Here is a 22,680-nt window from a genome sequence, read left to right on the forward strand (position 1 = left end):
CGTCTCCCACCACCAGACTACGGCGGATCTCCTGCATTTGCTGGGGTTTTCCATCAACGTGCCGAAGTCACACCTGAGTCCCTCTCAGAAGCTCCTCTTCATCGGAGCGGTTCTTGATTCGGCGCAGTTCCGGGTCTATCCGCCGGAACAGCGGGTCCGGGATATACAGGCCCTGATTCCCATCTTTCGGCCTCTATCCTGGGTTTCGGTCAGGCTAGTGTTGCGGCTTCTGGGGCTGCTGGCCTCCTGCATCCTACTAGTGCATCACGCCAGGCGGCGCATGCGGGCTCTGCAGTGGGACCTGAAGTTTCAGTGGGCCCAGCATCACGGCAACCTGTCCGACCATGTCTTGATCTCGGAGGGCACTGCAGAGCAGTTGCAGTGGTGGCTCACGGACCGCGATTGGGTCACGGGCAAGAGCCTCTCCCTTCCCCAACCGGAGCATGTCGTAGTGACGGATGCGTCCCTCCTGGGATGGGGTGGCCATATGGGAGAGGCGGAGATCAGAGGCCTCTGGTCTCCGGCGGAGTCTCGCCTCCACATCAACCTGTTGGAGTTGAGAGCGATCCGACTTGCACTGAAAGCCTTCCTTCCCTCTGTCAGGGGAAGTGTCGTGCAGGTGTTCACGGACAACACCACCGCCATGTGGTATTGCAACAAACAGGGCGGGGTGGGGTCGTGGACCCTTTGTCAGGAGGCTCTGCGCCTCTGGACGTGGCTGGAACACCAGGGCATCACCCTGGTGGTTCAACATCTGGCGGGCTCTCTGAACGCCAGAGCAGACGAACTCAGCCGCCGGTGCATGATGGATCACGAATGGCGTCTGAACTCCGAAGTGGCGCAAGGTCTCTTTCAGCAGTGGGGAGAGCCTTGGTTAGATCTATTCGCCACCGAAGAGAACGCACAATGTCAGCAGTTCTGCGCGTTGGAATTTCCAAGGCGGCACTCGCTCGGTGACGCTTTTCGTCACGAGTGGTGTTGCGGTCTGTTGTACGCCTTTCCGCCTATACCACTTCTGCCCAGAGTGCTGAAGAAGATCAGGCACGACCGGGCCCAAGTCATCTTGGTGACCCCGGATTGGGCACGAAGGTACTGGTATCCCGAGCTACTCAGTATGTTGACCGATCCTCCGATACGTCTGCCCCTTCAGGAGGATCTCCTGTCGCAGCAGCAGGGGGCGGTCCTCCACCCGAACCTGTCCAGCCTCCACCTCCATGCGTGGAGATTGAGCGGCGGCAGTTGATGCCATTTGACTTGCCTCCTGAAGTCTGTGATATCATTCTGGCAGCCAGGCGTCCCTCCACAAAGACGGTATACGCCTGCCGGTGGAACAGATTTGTGGCATGGTGCACAGCAAAGGCTGTGGATCCCCTTTCCCACCCTCTTTCTGAGGTTCTCCTCTTTCTTCTTTCTTTGGCCCGGCAGGGCTCTGCCCTGGGCACCTTGAAAGGTTATCTTGCTGCCCTCTCTGTCTTCTTACGGCTTCCTGATCAGCCTTCTCTTTTCAAGTCCCCTGTGGTTCAAAGCTTTCTTAAAGGCATTACTCATACGTTCCCTCCTGTCCCTTTCGTAATGCCTCAGTGGGACTTGAATCTTGTTCTCACATTTCTGATGTGCGCTCCCTTTGAGCCTCTTCACAATTGTCCTCTTCGTCTTTTGACGCTTAAGACTGCTTTCCTGGTAGCCATCACCTCGGCTAGACGGGTGAGTGAGCTCCAGGCTCTATCGTCCAAGCCTCCTTTTTTCTCTGTTCATCCGGACAAGGTTGTCCTTCGGCCTCGTCCTTCTTTTCTTCCGAAAGTGGTGACTCCCTTTCATCTTGGGCAGTCTGTCACCTTGCCCACCTTCTTTCCGCCTCCGCATCCTTCCAAAGAGGAAGAGAGGCTCCACCGTCTGGACCCAAAGCGTGCGCTCTTTTTATTTGGACCGCACAAAACCGTTCCGGGTGAACGACCAACTTTTCGTTGGATATGTGGGTGCTAAGAAGGAAAAAGCTGTGCACAAACGGACCATCTCCCGGGGGGTCGTTTTGTGCATCAAAATCTGTTACTCCTTGGCGAAAAAGGACCCTCCTGTTGAGCTGCGCGCCCATTCTACTCGGGCCACAGCGGCTACTACTGCTTTGGGACGGGGTGTCCCTTTGCAGGACATCTGTCAGGCGGCAACGTGGGCTTCACTACACACGTTTGCCAGGCATTATTGCCTTGACAGCCAAGTCCGGAGGGATGGCTTCTTTGGCCGTTCTGTCCTCCAGGACTTTCTGGTGTGATCTTGGTTCGCAGACCCACCACCGGGGATGGTATTGCTTGGGTATCTATTCTAAGGTGAGGAATCTAACTAACGTGTTTCTTTCAGATGAACAAGTTACTTACCTTCGGTAACAATGTATCTGTAAGAAACATTAGTTAGTTAGATTCCTCACAGACCCACCCATCCTCCCCGTTCTGCGAACTGACATCTAGGGTTAAGGTTATCCCTTTCAGGGCCCTAGACTTTTTTGGCACCTGTGTCGGTATCTTGCATGGCTCTGCGTTCCTGGCGCGGAAGGCTATTTACAAGAACTGACGTCAGCGCGCGAGGGCGGCGTCTAAGTACTCCGACGTCATTCCGGCGTACAACGCCGACGATGGACGCGGAGCCACAGACGACACCTAGCGACGCGCAAGGGGTATTGCTGACGAAAAATCTTCCGGATCCAGTCGGACGCCTGGGGATATTCTAAGGTGAGGAATCTAACTAACTAATGTTTCTTACAGATACATCGTTACCGAAGGTAAGTAACTTGTTCAATTAGGTACTCCCAATATGCAGTTTGTGTTTCAGTAATCAAAAACAAGTGGAAAAAGTCTGGCACAGACGTAAAAAACCCCCATCTTCTAGACCAAGAAAAGAAACCCAAAAAGAAAGAAAAATTAGGTCCGTAAATAATATCCCAAACGGGTTTTGTAAAATCACCCTAAAGTGTTAAAAGTCTAAAAACGACCTAGATAGGTCATAGAATGTCCAGGAAATAAACGAAGTAGCCTAGGAGAGAAACCGACAAGTAGCCGCGTACCTGCTGACCAATGTATCCCCATAATAAAATTAATCGCGACACCGGATAGCCGCGGTATTTGACTCCAGGGAAGGAAAAAAGTGCAAAGTCAGGAAGCAGTAAACAAAGGCGAAGTCCTTCCGGGTAACAAGACCAGGAAATGAAACCAAGCAAGGACTTACAGGTGACGGCCAGTCATATACCCCAGCCTTCGTGCCAAATTCACGCTCGCACCAACAGTCCCAACCATGTATTCACAAAGAGAGAGGAAAAAGGTAGAAAACAATGGGAAACAGGTACAGGCACCCGTCAAATCCCTAACACTGCGAGATATGGCCAGTGAGATATTTCCGACTGTCGCAGAGAATCGTAAGGCAACTTTTGTCCAGGCTATTCAGGATGGGCAAGACACAGAAAACTATGTTCTACATCCTGGCATTTACTCAACCTGTCAAGGTTGTGCTATGGGCACCAGTATAGTGCCTAGACAAAAAAGGCAGTATTCGATAATAGATCATTGCAGAGTGCTCATTGTTACATCCTGCTCTTTCTCCCTCATTGTCCCTCCTTAGTGTTAGTGTCTGCTTGTCTATGATGTCTATGTGATGTCATCTATGATTCTACCTGTTGCTGTTCAAGGGATTGATCAGTTACCTGGAGGCTGAGCAGGAGGTTATCTGCTCCCGGTTCGGTTTTTTACCAGGTTACATTTTTACTTGAATGCTGTACCTGACCATCTAATCCCAAGAATAAATATACTACTTGAACATTACAACGAGGAGACCTTCATCTTTATTTTATTGAATGTTACACTGGCGACGATTGGAGAAAAGAAACCACGCGTGACAAAACTGCAAAAGAAACAAAGAGAAACTAACTGAACCTGATGCCCAACGCCTTGGATGCCCCACCGGTGTCTACAACATCAGACTGCTTATAGAAGTAAGTTTAGGGCGTTGCATCTGGTCTGTCTGAAATCTGTCACTACATTCTTTGTGCAGCTTGACATTTAAACTGACCAACTCACAGAACTTACTTTTGGGCATAGGAGGTTATATGGTCTGAATAATTTAGAACCTGCCTACATTGTGTCTATAAATGCATTGAAACTCTGAAGTCTGCACAGTCCATGAATGCTGCCGTTTGCGAAGGAGCCTGCTGTCACCCTGATGTCACTTGTAAGATTTTTTTTTCAAGGCGTTCACTCCCTACAGTAAGGACACCCTGTGTCTTGAATGAAACTTGTCTATTGTTTATTGAGGAACCTGCATTTTCACTCCCATTTCTCTTCACGAATGCGGTACCGCTTGGGCCTAAGAACTTCATTTGAGGGACTTTTTAAAGAGGAACTGGCACAGCCAATTGTATATAAGGAGCGGCATTTGCGGTGAACATTTGTCATTTTAGGGGGCATCGTCGAAGTGTTGTCCGATCTCTGGGTGCACTTTATTTTTGCTGTTTTCTCATTGCCTTAAGTGTTCAACCTTGCACCATGGCTGTTAAACTGTTTTTGAACTGCTGCCGTTCAAATATTTCATGAGCCCAATGCACGCACTCTTACCGAATCTATGCTGCCTCCATGCTCTTCAATATGACGTGTGCAAGCTTTGTGCCTTGGAGAACGTTTTGGTGCATGCTTTTACTGCAAGCCATCCGGCACGCCGTCATAGATGCGTTCCGCCATTTTGGGATTGCATAATCTCTGGGGTGCATATTCTTTGTTACCTGACGGTGTCCATGCTTTGCCAACCATTTTGTTTTATTTTGGCTGTCAATAAAGCTATGGGGAACATCGTAGTTATGAAGCATCAAGGTTTTTTAAGTTTCTTTCGTCAGCTTCGGTTACACTTTGTGTCCTCGTGTGAACAGTCCCTTCAGTGGAACTTACTTTTCATTTCAACGTCGTGCTCCCAATTTCCTTACTGCCTGTAAAAGAAAAGATTACTGGTGTTTCATTCACACTTCAATCAACTATTCAGGGAAAGAACGGTCTCCCAAGATTTGACGACGGTGACTACTTTTATTGTTTTAACTTGTTATGTTTAAACTTTTGTGATCTATTCTGTTGCATGCTAAGTTGCTAACTAAGTTACGCAGTATGCTGTTTTTGCTATAATTTACAGTTGAGTACTAGCATATTTGTGCGTGCGGGATTTATTTTGGAATTTGTAACCACTTTTGTGCTCAAGATTTTTGAGGTGTTCAGTTATATTTGATTTTATGGTGATGCGATTTTGAGTAATTTCATTTTATTAATGGTGTATTTTATGCGGAGCCACACTTTTGCTAAATTCTTATTGAGGTGCTCCATTTATTAGTTGAGGGGTTTAATGTTTCAAATGAAAGCGAGAACGAAAGGAAGAAACTATGCATGCTGATGAATTCAAGTGTTGCTGTGAGGAGCCACATTTTTGTTAAGTTTAAAGTTGAAGAGCTGTGGTGTGCTCACTTTTGTTCATGTTCAGTTTTATTTGTGCTAAATTTTGATGAACCACGGAAGTGCTCTAATTATTTAGAGGTGTTCAGTTTCATTGTTTCACATGCTTACAGTGAGGAGCCTTAGGTGCTCCATTCTTCTCTTGATTATTGTTGATGAGCTTTAGTGATGCTCAGTTGCTCAGTTGTTAATTCTTGTTTCATGTGAACCACTTTTTAAGTGCTCCATTATGTTAGAGGAGTTCATGTGCATCCTGTGAGGAGTCGTAAGGGCTCAATTTTATCGTCATTTTGGTTTAACCACTTAAGTGCTCTATTTTATAGATGGGTTCAAATGTTTGCTGTCAGGAGCTGTAAGGACTCAGTTTTATTGTCATTCCTTATGAACCACTTGAGTGCTCTGTGTTTAAGAGGAATTCACTGCTTGCTGTGAGGAGCCGCAGGGGCTCAGTTTTATTGTCAATTTAAATGAACCACTTTATTGTGTTCTATTTTTAGAGGTGTTCATGTATTTACTGTGAGGAGTTTGGCTCATTTTTATTGTGATTTATTTTTAGAAGAATCGAAAATATTTGAATTTGAGGAGTTGAAATTTCATTTCTATCTACGGCACTGTGCCATACTGTACTTTTTCTCATTTGGTTTTGAGATGTTCAGTTCTCATTTTGTGGATTTGTCATCTTATGGACTTTACCACATTTACTTATGCTTATATTCTTTTGTTAGCTTACGGTGCTTGTACAACCTTTGTACCTGCGCCCTTTGGCGTTACCTCTTCTTTCCACCATGTTGAAGAGGGTGTTTATTTCTTGTGCGTTCGTTTTTTTTTCTTTCTTCTGCCTTTCTGCTTATGCCGTCTTCTGTTTTATCTTCTTCATCTTTTCAGTTAAAGGGGAAAGGTGCATTACATCCTGCTCTTTCTCCCTCCTTGTCCCTCCTTAGTGTTAGTGTCTGCTTGTTTATGATGTCTCTGTGATGTCATCCATGATTCTACCTGTTGCTGTTCAAGGAATTGATCAGTTACCTGGAGGCTGAGGAGGAGGTTATCTGCTCCCGGTTCCGTTTTTTACCAGGTTACATTTCTACTTGAATGCTGTACCTGCCCATCTAATCCCAAGAATAAATATACTACTTGAACATTACAACGAGGAGTCCTTCATCTTTATTTTATTGAATGTTACTCATATTGGGGTACGATTTCTTTCAAAGCCCAACAGTTGTGTGAACATAGATGAGTAAACTGACCAATAATAACATTTTAAGCAAGGAAGGGCCCTTTTTCTCTGAGAAGGAGGAATCTAGCAGCTTGAGGTTTCGTCTTCTGACATATAAAGCGAGAAAGAACAGATTCAATTCCTGTGAAGAAAGTCATGAGGTATACTCAAGGGTAATACTCTGAATACAACAAAAAATGTAAATTTGGAAATATTGCATCTTCCAATAATTCCTAAACCGAGCCTGTTCCAGTTTTTTTTAAGAGGCTATGGTATTAGTTATTAGGGATTCATAATTACATTTATACATCTTGTCAATATAAAATGATAATTTATATCGAAAAATGTAGCCTTCTTGACGTATCAGGATTCTGAATTGGGAAATATTTGGGTCTTATTCTGGTTAAAACAAAAGCCCAAAAGTTATCCAAATCTATATGCCTCATATTTGGTGTCGGATAGGGCTGTAACTGGATTGGTAGCAAATATTGCTACACAATGGGCACAAAGCAGCTAGCTTGATTTCCGATCTATTAATTTCCAGAGCTTTAATATCTGTGTGTTTATTAAAAAGTTGTTTCAAATATGAGTCAAGGTAGAAGGCAAGTAGATATGGATACAAGGGACATCCTTGACACTTTTCCTTTTTACCCAAAAATCTGGCAGATATAATTCCCACACTTCCATTTACCTGCTCTCTGTTCCCGGAGGCTACGCTACACGACGAAACAACGTCACGTCACACTACACGAAAGTGTGAGGATAATGCTGCATCTATGAAACGCGTCACGCCGCGTTTGACTGCTGCTGCAGTGAGTTTGAATTCGGCATTTGTATTTTCCGAAAAATGAGTCTGCGAAAGATTGTGACCACAAACTGAGGGCCCACAGACTGTACCCAGGCCCCTTGGGCCTCGACGACCTCAAGCGGTGTGCCCTAGCCTGCCTCCGGACTCTTAAGGAAGAGGAGTCTGGACTCCTAGGTAGGAGATGAAAACAGGCACAGGATGTAAGGAAAGAGGAAAGGCTGCAGCTAACGAGACTGCGGCAACTTCACACAGCAAAGAAGAGGTAGAGAGGCCTGGAGAAGTCTGCAGCCAGGATCAGGCACCAAATTAAAAACTGGTTGGAAGTGTGAATGTGGGGTAAAGATTGTATCTGGGTTAATCCCTGTGCTAGGCCCAGTAGCCCTGAGTGGTTAGGGTGGGTCAACAAGAGGTGGGGCATCACCTGGTACCCCTTGGCACCAAATGAACTGGTATAAGGTTTTAATATCAGCATAACCAAAGAACCGGGAGCAATAAACATTAAGACTACCAGAGCTGGTTATAGCTAATGTATGCAACCGCGGTTGGGACTTGGAAGGACAGTGTAGCACGTATCCGGGGAACAGAGGTAAGTACAAGGAAGGCGGCTTGCAGCGGATGGAGTGAAGGAGGGATTGATCGATAAATAAAAGCAAAAGTCCAGGTCGGGAGAAGGCATATTGGGCAGAAAAGTGCCCCAGAAGAGCCCTGCTTGAAAAATAAAAGAAAATGACAAGGAAGGTGCAGGGTGGATATCTGATATAATGTAAAGAGAAAAAAGGATACAAAAAGATATGGCACCTGGGAAAGTAAAGCCACAAAGGCTTAAAAACCAGAAAAGTCTGACGATAAAGAAATAGGGCCAGAGGGATAGGGTGCAAAGCAGAAAGAGAAGGGAAAAGCCAACAGCCCACAAGGAGAAGCAGCTGTAAGCGAGAAAATCACTCAAAAGAAGAAACAACATAGTGAAATAAGCAGGGGAAAAGGAGGATCTTCAGTTACAAAATTGATTAAAGACTTTGTGGGGAAACACTTCAAAAAGGATAAAGTGATAGAGGAAGAGCAGCTTGATATTGATAAATAGCCAACTTTAGTCAACTCGGTATCCCTGGAGTTAGACTTCCCGAATCAAACCCATCTCAATATTTCAGAACTATTCCTGGACCCAAGACTGTCCTCGTCACCCAGGATATTTCTCCCCCAACTGACGATCAAGATTCCGAGGGAGAGGGTAAAAGGTCAGACATAAAAGGTGACTCCAATAGTAATGGCCATAATTACCAAATAAAGGAAGGGCATAATTACCAGATAAAGGAACATCCTGAAGGGAAGGAAGGAGTGAAAATTTCTCAGCATAGAGTAAATTACACATCGGGCCATCAATGGTGAACCTCGAGGTCACAGGAACATCAAGTGCCTCAATGCTGGACATAATATTAATCCTGCAAAATACTTTGCAAGGCCTGCCAGAGGTCGCGTTAATGAATAATGATATATTAAAAACCCAGAGAGAACAGTTCAAAACTATGGTGGGGGAACTGAAACAAATCGAAGATTTTATGCCCTCCATAGTTAGGCCAGTTGGTGGGGACCAACCAGGGGAGACCGAGACCAACAGGGAGGTGCGCTGAGGGACACCCCAACACAAAAGGAGGAGCATAGTGTATTTATCTCACGATACCCAATGATTATTAAAAAAACGGGGAGAGGAGCTATAAGCAGCTTATACCACGACCGAGGAGATGGCGGTAAACCCAAGAAAGAGTCAAACCATAACCCAGGAGGGGAAAAAGGACCTAGTTACGGAAAAAGGGTGTAAGAGTTTAGCAAAGAATGTAATGGCAGCTCAAGGAAAAAATATCCCTGAAAAAGGAACAGCTATAAGTAACTCAAGAGGAGAGGAGACAAAAAGGTGAAGGAAAACCTATGTCTAGAGAAAGGAGTGCAAGAAAAAACTGCGTAAAAAGAAGAGGGTGGTGAGGAAACGGGGATGGAGAAGAGATTGCAAGGAGCAACAAGAAGGTATAGAGGTCATATGGAGAAAGGGAAGGAAACAGAACACCTAGAAAGATGGGAGGATGACCCAACGGGGGGACAACAAGATTTAGAAAATAAAGTCAGACAGTATCTGTGGTTATACTTCGAACCTGTTCGACAGGGTATAGGAGGTAAAAAAAGGGAGGAAATTAAACCCACTAAATCGATTACAACTGCTATTTTCTTTATCAAAATGTGTAAGTCTAAGGAATATTGGTACTGAAAACCTCAGAGAAGTAGGATTTACTGTAAATATCAAAGGGAATTAAGTAACCAAGGTTATCCTATACTCTTGGTTAGGAAAGTCAGCATTAGTAAAGGCAGAGCAGGAGTTACATAAGGAAGGTATCAGATTAGTACAGCGGAGGGAAATGTCCGAGTATAATAAGTACGAGGGGCCATTCCTGATGAATCATGCAGGATTGGGATCAAGACCGGTTAGGCTGAGTGACCCAGGTTGGGATATTAAGGAAGATCTCGAAATCACGATAAGATGTAAGGAAACAGAGCGAGCTAAGGAGGGTATACTGGCGGGAAATAGATATAGGGCTCTCGTATCCCTGGCATATGAGGAAGATGGAGGGTTAAGCGACATCGGATAGGAGTTAGGGTCATAGCACAGCCTGGCTATATTATCCTGGAGCACAAATGGGTATAATAGAATATCAAACTTGGAAAGTTTTAAAGAAACTAGTTATGGTCAATTGTGCACTGCTGTGCTTGGAAGAATTTTCAAACAATTGTGCCGTGCTCCAGGGTATCACTCCCTGCCAGAGAGTGTGTAAAACTCAAACAATAGGTAACGACCCCACCCCTGTGGGGTGTATCCCCGGGCACTGGACTGGAGTAACGAATTTTTTCATGGTTATCAATGAATAATTTGCTCAATTATGCACTTGAAAGTTTTTTAATTTTTCACTTGATTTTTCATTAATCCGTTGGAAAACTTCATTTCCCAAAATGCAACATGTTACTTTCACAAAGTTGTCTCAATCCGTGTTCCAATGCATTTCGGCAAACTGCCTTCATCAGGGAACATCTAGAACAAAAGATTTAAACTGTCTGTAATGATACCAGATGGATATATACAATACACAGTACTAGTCACATACATTGTAACAAATGTGAAACAAATAGCGTGTTAATGTATCAAGCGTGGTTTTAGACTCGAAAAGAGGCTGTAAGGGGACCGTGTGGGTGAACATCGTGCCACATGGCGGTTAATTCACATAAGAAAACTTAAAAAGCTTAAAGAAGATGTGTGGAGGTTGTAACTGAAATCACTATATAGAAGTGACTAAATAGGTATAATATGGGCGTTGAAGAGTAAATATACAAGCTGGAGGGGACTACGGAAGCTAATATCAAGATCTTACCGGAGCTGAAACAGTCGGTTCACTCAGGTGCCTTCCATGAGTGTGCTGCTAGTGCGTGACTGGCTGTGTGGTGTGGTATTTAAACGTAATTGACGTGCTACTAAAGGTGAAAAGCGGACTGTTGGAGTGTGCGTGTGGGAGAGAAAAAAAATTTCTAAAAAAGAATTAAAAAAGAATTAAATTAAACTCTCAGGGCATGCTGTTTGTGTGGTATGTGATGAACAAACGTTGTTCGACAGTCTATATTGTGAATACAGCTAATCAATTCTAAGACATTGTCAATCAATGAGAAAACGGCAGCCTTCCGATACGGTACCCAAGGCTGAATATCGCAGTCAGTGTGATCTGTTTAGGTTAAATGTTTATAAATAACAAGAAAATTCCACCCTGTCATTCATTCCGTGCGGCTGTAGAGAGTTCAAATTATAAATCCAATGATTTTCTCTTTGCAGCAATGCTGTGCGGTTATCAATTCCTTCTCGTTTTTGCACTACTTCTAAAATGCAAGCTTTTAACTGACTGTTGTGGTGTTAAGCTTCAATAAAGTGATGAGCTACCATTGATTTGGTTTGTTTGGTTCTTATGTTACTTTTGTGTTCGTTCAATCGAACTTTTAATTTACGTTCTGTTTGTCCGACATAAACTTTTCCGCATGGGCATTTTAACATGTAGATGATATTAGAAGTATCACATGTTTCACATTTGTTACAATGTATGTGACTAGTACTGTGTATTGTATATATCCATCTGGTATCATTACTGACAGTTTAAATCTTTTGTTCTAGATGTTCCCTGATGAAGGCAGTTTGCCGAAATGCATTGGAACACGGATTGAGACAACTTTGTGAAAGTAACATGTTGCATTTTGGGAAATGAAGTTTTCCAACGGATTAATGAAAAATCAAGTGAAAAATTAAAAAACTTTCAAGTGCATAATTGAGCAAATTATTCATTGATAACCACGAAAAAATTTGTTACTCCAGTCCAGTGCCCGGGGATACACCCCACAGGGGTGGGGTCGTTACCTATTGTTAAAGTTTTAAAGAAGTCATTGACACTAACGAGATTGTGTCTGCAGGAGACATGGCTGTATGAGAAATCCCCATTGAGAGAAGGGTTTGTCCAATAGACTAAAGTAGCAAGGAAGAAACCATATAGCCGACCCTCTGGTGGGCAAATGACGTTGTTTTCTACAAAAATTGCCAGGAAGGTAATCCCCTTGGGAGTAAAATGCAAATGGGTAATGGGTTGTAGAGTGTTATTGATGAACCCAGACCCACGATACGAAGGTATTTTCATTAAAAATGTGTATATACATAAGGGCAAGGAGAATGATTACAAGTCAGAACTGGAAAAATTTGAAGATGATGTGCTGTCCTTAACTGACAATTACTATAAGGATGTACTTATTGTGCTGGGTGATTACAATCATAACTTAGATCCTCGGAGGATCGACCCATGGTGTAAGGAGCTGCTGTCATCATATAAGATAAATGATGCCATCTTCCCGATGGTGGATATGTCAGCCCAAGATATGGCTCTAGGGCAAATTATGGGTTCAATGGGTTTAGTTTGCATAAATGGCAGATTGGAGACAGATCTACCAGCAAATCGTACATTTAAGATAAGCCAGCAACCCTGTCCAATTGATTGTCTTTCTACATGCTTGGAATTTTGAATTAAGAACTTTGAAGTGGCAAGAGTGGAGGGAAGTGATCATTACCCACTAAAGCTTGAAATATACGGATCAAGGAAAAACCAGAGATAAAGCTTTTCAGGTCAATATTGACTACCCAACTGAGGAGTATATTTTAAAATTAGCGGCAGTACAGCAGAATCAAATATTGGGAAATATTCTGAATAATGAGGACAATACCTGGTACGAAAATATAATTGTCCAAGTGGTTGAATGCCTAAGGGTTAAAATAAAATCAAGAAGATCCGGTGAGGGTAGGAAAAATAAAACCCAAGTCAAAGAAAAGACCTGGTTCGACGAAGAATGTCGTAAACTAAAATCAAACTTCAGACAAAGGGAAAGGGAAAGAAGACTCGGGGGGGAAGTATAATGTAGAATCATTCCACAACCTCCAGAAATTAACGATAAAATATAAAATGGTTATCAGAAATAAAAAAAAGAATATACTAAGAGAGCTGCTGGGTAAAACTACGGTCTGTAATAGAATCCAAAGACAAAAGGTTTTTGGAAGCTGGTTCAAGAGAGTTCAGTTAAAACGTTAGGGTCCTTGAACTCTGCAGTGCCAGAAGATGATTGGGTAAGGTATTTGGGGAAAATGTATGGGAAATGGCCAGCAAAAGAGAGATTGAGAACTATACTGTGTCCAGGTGTGAGTGAGGAGATCAAGGAATACTTCACATTGGGAAATATTTTTTTAAAAATGATATCTAACCTGACCTTGACGGGAGCTGCAGGACCAGACAACCTTCCCTCAGTGATCATAAAAAACAGGTCAGAGTGGTGGGCAGAATATTTTTCTAAAAAGTTCCGTGGAATTATTAATAATGGTCTTATACAAGAAAATTGGAAAGGAGCAACTATAAGGCCCATCCACAAACGAGGTGAAATCAAAGTCCCAAAGAACTATAGACTAATTAACCTACTGGATGTAGGAGAAAAGTATTTGCAAAAATAATCCTGGAAAGACTCAAGGACTGGGCTGAAGCAAATCAAGTGGTGCCCCTGGAACAAGGGGGGTTTAAAGAGGGGCACTCTACAGTCGACCATTGTTTTGCGCTATGGTCCATTGCACGGAAGTATATCGAGCAGAGGGGCAGTTTGTTCTGCTGCTTCGTAGATGTCCACGCAGCATTTGACCTGGTGGACCGTGAAATATTGTGGGAGGCGTTGCTCGACTATACCATCCCAAGGGATCTGCTAAGGTTAATACAAGCTCTACATACTCATAATTGGGCGCAGATACTTTTGGATATAGAGGGTAGCCTATTGCAGAAAATTCCAATTGGAAATGGGTTAAGACAGGGGTGTGTTTTGGCCCCCATGCTTTTCTCCCTATTCATAGCAGACTTACCTTCAGTCTTAGGCACTGCAAGAGGGGCTTGCGCAAAGTTAAACGGAAAACACATTGCTTATCTATTATATGCAGACAATCTCGTAATAATAGTCTGCAAAGAAAGATGAATATGTTCAATGAATATTGCAATCTTAAAAAACTAGTAGTAAATATGGACAAGACAAAGGTATTAAGTTTTGGAAGAAGGAAAATAAAGTTTAACTGGTATTTGGGCTCCACAATTTTGGAAGCGGTAAACAAATATAGGTACCTAGGGATGCGGTTTGAGAAAAATTTGAATTGGCGTATACATCTGAATGCATTAAAACTGAGAACATCGGGGGGAGGAGCCAAGATGGCGACCGGAGCAGACGCTTGAGCGCCCGGCTCCGTCGGTCCGTGGCCTCGGACTACTATCCTGATGCCCATCCTCGCCGATTTTCGAGGTGAAACGTGTGCGAAGACGCGCTGACCGTGCTGCCGCTTTCCCGGAGTCTCAGCCCGCCCGGATGACCGAGTTCTGGGTGCTTTTGTCTTCGGCACTGAAATCCTGCGCCATTACGGCCTTTGCTGGCCCCCTGGAAGCTCCGCAGTTACCGGACCAGCGAGCGCTAACCTGAGCCCCGCGGTCCCGATCTCCCCTCGCACCACGGATCGCTGCCGGATGAGCCCGGAGAGGGACGGCCGGACACCTTCTGCACCCTGTGCCGGCCGGGCTGGAGCTGTGGGGTGGGCCCCGGTGCGGCGTGACTCCGGCCCCGCTCTGATGACCGCGCTGTGGGATGCTGCTGCCCCCTTCGCCTATTGCCTAGCCAGCGGCGAGGGGAACCTGCGAGAAGAGAAGCGATTGTCGGCCGTTCCCGTTGCGGATAGACCTGAGGGGAATTGACTCCTTGCCACGACTCCCCCCCCCCCCTCGGCCATTGTAACGTATAGCGGCAAAACATGGCGCTGAGTGCCTGCTCGAGGCTGGGGGGTGCTACTCTGGTCTCGCCCGCTGCCCACTTCGCCCTCCCTCTTACGGACACCAGCCCCACGGTGCCGTCCCGGATTGCTGCCGCTGTGGGGGCCCAGCCTCTGCCGACATGCGGCTCCGTTCTGGCTGCCCTGCGGGACTTCCAACTACAGATGTGCGCTGGCCTGCAAGCGCTGAGTGAGCGGCTTGACCCCATACTGTCGGCTGCGGGTCGTGAGCGCACTGTTTGTCATCTACAGGGCGTGGATCTCCCGGTGCTTTTGTCCACTTGCGGGGATGCAATGGCGGTGTATGACTGTGCTACACTGATGCCTTCACCTGGCGCTCCCGGCGCCCAGGGTACACCGCTCTACACCTCAACTGCGGACACTTTGTCCCCCTGGTCATGGCTGCCTGCCTCATTGTTGCCTGCCTCGCCGCGTCCGCTGGATTATCCTGTTGAGCGATACCTAACGGCGTCGAGGAACCGTCCGCGGTGGTCCACGGCTTACTTTTTGTGGAACTCCTGTACCTTAATTGCCAGGTTTGGATTTTATGTGGTGCAAAGAGGGACCTCAACCGATGGTTGGCGGCCATTTCGTGATCCTACTTCACCATCCTTTCACGAGCGGCCATCTTGTCTTTGTCTGCTCGGGACACGGGGCCTTCATGCAGGGGCTGGTTTAATCCCACGCCCGCGATCGGGCCAGGGCTAGACTGACTTCTATTGCCAGGGTTTATGGACGGGCTGGCCTGGGACTGGAACTGTATGTCTGTTTTGCGCGCACTCATCGCGACTTGTGTCCATTCGCTTACACTGTGGTGCCATGGTGTCTTCGCATGCCGTTTTTTGGAGTAGTGGGCTCTCAGTGTGTGGGGGCCATGACTGGCTGATGGTTCGGGGCGCTCTGGTGTCCCGTGGGCTCCTCCCCACCTTCTTTTCTGTTTTCTTATTTTCTTTACTCTATTCCCACTTTCTCTCTTCTCTATATTTCGGGTTCATTGGGCGACAGGCACTATGTCGGGGGGGGGGGGTAGGCCGTAGCCTCCGCATTGGTGTAGGGTGGGGGGATAATACTCTGTTCTTAATTAGTTCTATGGGCCTTTTTTCTTCTATGTCTCTGCGCTCTACTTTCTTCGATTCGGGGTCCGGGTGTGGGGTGGATCAAGTGGGGGCGGCTCCGGAGGGGTGCGTACTTGTTCATGTGACTATCCTGTTATATTTCGGCACCGCCTCACTGTCTGAGTTTTTTACTTCCATTGTTGTTCTTACTGATGTTGCTGCTCTCCCGTGTGGTGAGGCTATCTTGCGGACTCGAATCTCCTTTGTTCTTATCCTTCATTGACTTTTTTCTTTGATAAAATAATCTAAAAACGTAAAATTAACCTTCACTTCTCCTTCCCCGGGTGTCAGAGATATCTCCAGTATGTGACTCATAACTCGTTGTTAATCCTCACCATTGACGCACGGGGGGTGTAATGTGGGTATCAGTGCTTCATTGTATCGTGGCCGGCCTGACGGTTGTAGGCCCGTATTTGTTCTTTTAAGATGCACAAATAAAGGTTTTTTTTTAAAAAAAAAAATAAATAAAAAAAAAAATAAAACTGAGAACATCAGCCTCGGTCAGTGGTCTAAAATAATTTAATGGATAGTATGGTGAAAAGTCTGACGGACTGGTTTTAAAAGCTTATGTAGCCATGGTACCAGCACAATTCCTATACGGAGTAGAATTGCTATATTTGAGTAGCAAAAACAGATGGGATGTCAAAGAGTGAAAATGCTTGAAAAACTTATTTTTGCTGCCCATGTCCTCAATGGTCCTAGCAATAAGATTAGAAACAGGAATAACGTCATGGTATACCTTGGCATGTACATCACTATTAAGATTTTGGCTGGGCTTGGGTGATGGAGAAGAACTTAAAATCTCGCAGTGGTGCGTAAATGAGAGAAGAGCGAGTAAAGATGGGCAAAAGGGATAAGAGAAATTATAACTAAAGCTTGTAGAATTATGAGGACCAAGCTGTGCCCTCATACCTTACAAATCGAGACTGATAAGAGGGAACTCAGGGCCTGGGGGAGAGAAATCTCTTGAGCTCACGATCAAGACTATCGCAATGGGAAAGATCTGTACGCTTTATGGCCAACTTGTGGCAAAATGAGCAACATTTCCCTTAAATGTATAGACTACCGTGTCAGCAGATAAGAAGAGAATTGCTAAGATTAAGAGTTGGTGATAACCCCAGCAGTTATGATGTTGGGGGTCCTAGAAGACGTTATGCTAGCACAGGGAATGTACACATTTAGGTATTTAATATATATGTCTGTCGCTGTGGCGAGATTATGTATAGCATCATTGTGGCGTCAGAAAGAACCCCCTACATTTGAAATGTGGAGAGGAAGGGTATTCACTATATGTAAACTAGAAACTAACCTTTATGCCATCAAAGGATTACAGAAACGGAGACTGGGCATTAAAATCTGGGGGTCTCTTACTGAATATATAACACCAGCAACATATGAAAATTAATCAATTCTCGAGAGGTTAATATCTGATATTATTCTTATTCTTGTTATCCCCCTGCTATTCGCTTTTTGGAATGTATTATTTCATTGTTGTGTTTATGGTTTAGTTGTCCGGTGTGGTACTCTATATGTTTGTTATTTCGGAATGATCAAATTCTATTATGCTGTAAACTCTCCTGTTTGTTTGTTTTTTCTTTTTGGCTACTGGCTAAAAAATAAAATAATAAAAAATAAATTAAAAAAAGAGTTGGTGTTAACCCTTGCTATGCAAACAACAGGGCAAAGAAAGCTATGTTAGACAGTAAAGGGAAATGTGTTTGCACTTTGGGAACCACTTGTGATCAATTACATATTTTACTGGACTGTCAGAAAATTTTGGATATACGGAAAGTGTTTTTATGCCCAATTTTTTTAAAGTATGGTATTAAAAACAGGGTACAGGCCAGGCAGTAGTTCTTTTAACTGAAATTTGTAATTTAGATATAGCTTGCGCTATCGGGAAGTTCATTCAAAAAGTTTTACAAATTCTTAAAAGTGAATAGAACTGAAATACTTGTTTTAAAATTATAACAGATATGCAGTATTTTATACAGATTAATGGAAAGACTTATGAATTTTTTAAATGTATTAATTTTTATGAAAGATTTTATTCAAGATGTGAGATTTGTATTTATGGAGATTTTAAAAGTTTAAGTACGAACAAGTCAAGTCAAAGTTTTATTGTATAATTTGTTAAAATTATTACAAAACCCACATGTATAAATAAAAGAATATAAAAGATGAGAACCGTAAAACATCTAATCATTGTCAACAAAGCCCATAAAACTTGTTAAATACAATTGTAAAAATTTGATTCTAGCATGGGACAATGTGTCTCTGTAAAATTTAAGTTATCTATATCCACTGGTTATTTTCTTTGTTGCTTTTTCTTAAGGGTTCCGATGTTACACGCTTCCTGCTCTTGCTGGTTCAGGCGGATCCTTACTGCCCCCAGAAATTTGGTTCCCCTGCATGCCAGGATTATGGAGGATCCTCCCAGCCAACTTGTTACTGCTTGTCTACAAGTACGAATTTTTAGGACATTAAAAATTTGCTTTAAATATCGTCTTAGATCCAGTACTGCTGGGCATAAACAAAAAATATGAGCTAGGGATTCGGATTTGTAACCGCATAAACGGCATTTTTCTGTTTGGTAGCTCTGTTTCCAGGAGGGTAGTAGGTCTTTTGACAGGTGTTGGCCCATCCGGTAGTCCATGTAGCATTTCTTTAGGAACCCGCTGAAATGAGAGGATAGGTATGCTTGTGGTTTAAAAGATTTGTAAGATGCTATAACTGTCCACCCATGCCTGCGTTTGGCCAATGATTTTTTATCTTCCAAAAAGGATTTCGTTTTGGCTACCTTGTTAATTAAGCTATTTAAACCAACTTTATCCATCCTTAATTCCCATGATGATTCTATATCCAGTTCCATCAAGCAATTTTGCAAATGCTTTCCCCACGCACTCAAGATTTTGTTATCCGCCTGATGCTTGATTTCTTCCCAGCATAGATGGTCCAAGGACTCCTGATTTGCAGAACAAAATTTGTTACAAAGCTTCACAAAGCCGCTCATGCTCCGGAAGTTTTGATTTTGCAGGCCAAATTCTAGTCGTATCTGGGATGGAGAGGCGGATTTTGGCAGATTAAAAACGGCTTTATAGATCTTAGTCTGCATTGCGTTTAATAAATCAGCCTCCTTGCCTTGCCAAGTAACCAGTCCATAGGACAAGGTAGGCAAAATTTGTGCGGCCATGACCTTCAATAGGTGATTGTGATTGGGACAGTCCAATTTGGATTTCAGTAGTCGGTATGCAAAGATTAATGACTGAGCTTTTGCCTTTATTATAACTTTTTGCTCTTTATGTTTCAGTCCTTGCTCTATTAAAATACCCAGATATTTATATGAAGGTTGTTCTTCTACCATTTCTCCGTTTGCCATCCATTTAAAGTTGATTTTGCTTGATTCCACTAGTAGGACAACCTTTGTTTTACCTTTGTTTAGTTCCAGCTTTTCCTGATTTAAATATTTCGCTAATTTGTTGATTGCTCTTTGTAGACCGATTGGTGATTTGCTCAGTACTACTATGTCATCCGCGTATTGTAAAAAGTTGATTGGTTCATTAGCCAATCTCGGCGGATGACATTCTGCTGCAACCAAAACTTTGCTGATGTCCGAGAGAAAAAGGTTAAAGAGGCTTGGGGCCAACACACAGCCTTGCTTTAAACCTTGATACGTCGGGATCTTTGAGGTAATACTGCCACAGTTGCCTAACTTGACCCTTACCCATGTATTGTTATACAGGGTGACTATGGCGTTTAACAAGGGTTTCGGGAATCCCCAGGTTATCAACTTTGCCCATAGGCGCTCTCTGCATACCCGGTCGAATGCTGACCTTATATCAATAAAGCAGGCATATAGTCTTGAACCCTCGGTTAGTGCTTTTTCCATTAAAAGTGACAGACAGGCCAGGTTTGTGATGGTGCCCATTCCTTGTCTGAACCCTGTTTGATACTTGGGGATAATATTGGACTCTTCTATCCAATCTTGTAACTGAGTTAGGATGCAGGAGGTATAGAGCTTGGCTTCAACGTCTATTAGGGATATCGGCCTGTAGTTGGCGGGGATGCAACGGTCTCCCTGTTTGAAAATGGGGTGAATGATATTCCCTAGCCAAGATGCGGGGACTTTGTTTTGAGAATATATATGGTTGAATAGGGGAGTTAAGGACTCTGACCAAAAATCCGGATCTGTTTTAAAGAGCATATTTGGTAGCCCGTTTGGTCCTGCAGCTCCTTCTGTCTTCAATCTTGTTATTATTACCCTCAGTTGTTTTTTAGAGGTTAGAGGAGTTTCCATGATCACATTTACTTCTTCCGGGCCTCTTTGTCTTTATTCACCTGAGTCTCATTTTTTGTGCTTTTCCCGCTTTCCAACTCTCTCCCCCGATGCCTATTAGTGATGCTTGAAACTGTGTTTCCATACAGTGATTGCACATGGTGGGACCAGGATTCCTCTCCTACCCCTGCTTCTTGATGAAGGCTCGCTCCTTTGTTTAGGTCGTTAATGATTCCCCAAAAATCCCTGCTATTTGGCCGTTTTCCTGCGCTCAATAGCTTATTCCAAATAGTTTCCTTGTACGTTTTCTTTGCAGCCCTTAACGACTTCCTATATATACTCCTTGCTTCTTTTAGTTTGCAGTTGTTTATACTGGTTCCCATTTTTTTCCCATGAGCCAGTGCTCGGACCTCCCGTGCAATGATTCTCTTTTTTTCTCTTTGGTCCAGGTTGAACCATGGCTCCTTCCTTGCCTTAATACTCCCCAAATTCCCCGCTGCTGCTGGGAATTTATGCAAGAGGACCTGAATCAGTTGCTCCCAGTTCTTTATACGCTCTTCGTCGGGCTGGGTGCTTGAGTTGAACGTATGTTGTTTTACTGTAACCAATATACTTCCCAGGCCACCCCTACGCCATTTTAACTTCTTTAGGTTGAACTTCTCGGCTTGTTGTAGTAAGGACGGCAGACTTTGCAGTACAGTGAGTGGAGTGTTAATTTTAGTTATTTGAGTGAAATGGTCACTTTCCAAATGCTTGACTATTTGGAATGATTCTATGCTAGAAGTTAGAACCTTGCTTATTATTGTATAATCAATTATTGAGTGGACTTTTCCGCTCAAGTAAGTGATGCCTGCCGGAATGTCGCCCCTTGTTTTTCCATTCAGTATTGATAAACCTAAATCTCCCAGGTCGCGTACTGCTTTTTTGATTTTTTCTGCCTGATTTTTCCCTAAGATTGCTGTTAAAATCTCCTAAAATAAACATCGGGCATTGCGCATATGATCTCTGTAATACTTTTATCAAAGATGATAAATTTGCATATTTCTCCTTCTGGGTTTTCCTCTCCGGGTGGATATAGATGTTGAACACCAATAGTTGCCATTTCTTATTTCCTGTTGGTGAACAAACGGTAATTTTAATCACTTGTACCCAAGAGAGACCCACGTCCAGCTCTTCTGTTACCCAATTATATTTTTGGGATACGTATATTGACAGGCCGCCGCGTGGATGCCCGAAGGGTGATAATCCTTCTGCCAGAATATGGTGTTCTTGGAAACCTACGATTGGCGAGGGAGAGATTTTCCATGATTCCTGGATCAGGATAAAATCTTGTTGCTGGAAAAAGGAGAGAGTGTCATTTTCAAAGGCCATTTCATGAAAACCATGAACATTCCAGGAACAGAATGAAATACTTTGTGGCGTTGTTTTCTTAGGAATTTGTTGCTGCCTTAGCATACGGATTGAATTGTTATGCTCGATGTTAGGGATTTTGATTATTCAGGATCCTAGGCAACCATGACCAGTCCGACTGAACTGCTAATTGTTGACTGATACTTTGATTGCCTTCTGGAGATGTAGCGCTGTGTCCTGTAGTAATAGTAGTCGGCGTTTGACCTCTAGCTCCGCGTAAGCAAGTAAATTGTCTTTCCTTCTCACATATTCCTTTTTTTGAGCTGTAAGGTTTTCCTAGTAGGGGGTAGGGATATCTTGGACGCTTGTGCTGTAACAAGATAATACCCCATACACTAAACTGGGTTCTTGCGGAATAAATCTTGTCAGCCAGGTCCTTTGAAGCCCAAGTTGTTACAGATTCTTCAATGACCAAGTTGTGGGCACTCGGTTGGAATTCCGCGGATAGTAGATCTTGGGAAGTGATCTCTTTGAGATCTGCTATTTCTTTAAACAGTTTTAAGAGATTGCCTCGATTAAGGATATCTTGGTGCCCCTTTGTTGGATAATCAGGCACAAATGTCAACTTGGATTCAAATGCCTCTGAAGAGTCAGGAGAGTCTTTGAGATGTTTTAAAGAAGCTGGTCTTTGGGGGATAGCGTCATAAGTTGCCGGATTCTTACCACTCCTAAGAGCGGATTGTTGCTCTTGTTCATCCGTCCTCTCCACAGTTTTACCGATGGAGGTTAGCGTTGATCCTTTCTTTAATAACCTTTTTGGAACGAGGGGGGAGACCCCATGAGATAGCGTACATTTACGTTTGTTTCCCATAACTAGTCCAAATAAAGTTTTGTTTGACTGCCTGACTGACCTGCTTACAGGAGCACAAGTCTACTTATCAATAATAAACCAAGCCCAAAGTGATGAAGAGTTTGCCATAAAAAGTGCCAGGAGACCCTATCAAAGGCCATATTTGCATCTAGCGTTATCCTTGCAGTGAGATTA

This window comes from Triturus cristatus, chromosome 9, assembly GCF_964204655.1.
Source record: "Triturus cristatus chromosome 9, aTriCri1.1, whole genome shotgun sequence".
NCBI classification, from domain to species: Eukaryota; Metazoa; Chordata; class Amphibia; order Caudata; family Salamandridae; genus Triturus; species Triturus cristatus.